The sequence below is a fragment of the Tenrec ecaudatus genome, chromosome 15 (genome assembly GCF_050624435.1).
Source record: "Tenrec ecaudatus isolate mTenEca1 chromosome 15, mTenEca1.hap1, whole genome shotgun sequence".
NCBI classification, from domain to species: domain Eukaryota; kingdom Metazoa; phylum Chordata; class Mammalia; order Afrosoricida; family Tenrecidae; genus Tenrec; species Tenrec ecaudatus.
Window position 1 is genome coordinate 45,356,047 of NC_134544.1, and position 1,270 is coordinate 45,357,316.

At 52.7% G+C, this 1,270-nt stretch overlaps 1 pseudogene; it reads left to right on the forward strand.

Annotated features, from left to right (window-relative positions):
• Positions 1–235: 235 nt before the first annotated feature.
• On the forward strand, positions 236–1,035 carry LOC142427804 (transport and Golgi organization 2 homolog pseudogene; annotated as a pseudogene).
• Positions 1,036–1,270: the final 235 nt, after the last annotated feature.

Below are 1,270 nucleotides of genomic sequence, written 5' to 3' on the forward strand. Positions count from 1 at the left end.
GGGGGTAGAAAACCATTTTTCTCCCCCAGACCAATAGATAACCTCACGATAAAGAAAAAATTTAAATCATCAAGAATTTCATTTTGATTCCTTCCACATCAATATTTATGGATGCGACAGTCAAGAAATCAAACAGTGGATTGTGTTGGGAAAATCTACTTCACAGGAAAGTTGTTGGTGGCAGAGAGAGAGGCAGCCGACTGTGTGACCGTGCGATCCAGCCTCCAAGAGAACCATGTGTATCATCTTCTTTTAAGTTTGACCCTCGCTCTGTTTCCAAAAATGCTTACAGGTTCATCCTAGCAGCCAACCAACATGAGTTCTACCACCGGCTTTCCAAGTGAGCCGACTCCCTGGGTCCAACAATGAGATCCTCAGTGGGCTGGCCATGGAGGAAGGGAAAGAAGGGGGAACTTGCCTCAGCATCAGCACGCGGGGCAAACTGGGGGCACTCACCAACTACCTGCAGCAGAGGCTGGACAGGGACGCCCGGGGCAGAGGTGAGCTGGTCACCCACTTCCTGACCAATGACATAGACAGCTTGTCCTACCTAAAGAAGATCTCCACAGAGGAGCACTTGTACAATGGCTTCAATCTGATCACGGGTGATTTAAGCACAGCCAAGTGAGACGACATGTGTTACTATGGAAACCCGGGGCAGCCTGAGCCTATAGTCCTCACTCCAAATGCCCTGCTGGCGGAAACAGCTATGGGAAGCGGCTCTTCCAGGAGGCTGTGGAGCAGAGCCAGACTCTGTCCAAGGATGCCCTCATCGCCCAGCTCCTCAGCGTGCTTAACAACGAGGAGACACAACTGCCAGACTCGGCCATCGTGGAGCAGGGCCAAGAGTATGTGCAGCCGATCCTGAACAAGTATGCAGCCGTATGTGTGCGCTGCCCAGACTACGGCACCAGAACCAACACCATCATCCTTGTGGATACAGACAGCCAGGTGACCTTTGCAGAGTGCAGCATGCTGAACAAGGACCCTACCCGCTGGGAGACAAGTACCCACGAGTTCAGGCTACAGAGCTAACACCACCCCCACATGGGGCTGGCATAGACAGGACCCTCCACGCCCACATTGCATAATTATGGGAGACTCAGACAGCATCCTGGGAATCAGGGTTGTGATCTGTGTATTGTCTGTGTCCATGCCCAGCCTGCGGGGGTGGGGGTGGGGGTGGGGGGGAACCATGTCTGACACCAGGTCTTAGGTATGTTGTGCATAGGTAAATGTACATGGCCAGCCCCCAGACACACGCATATTA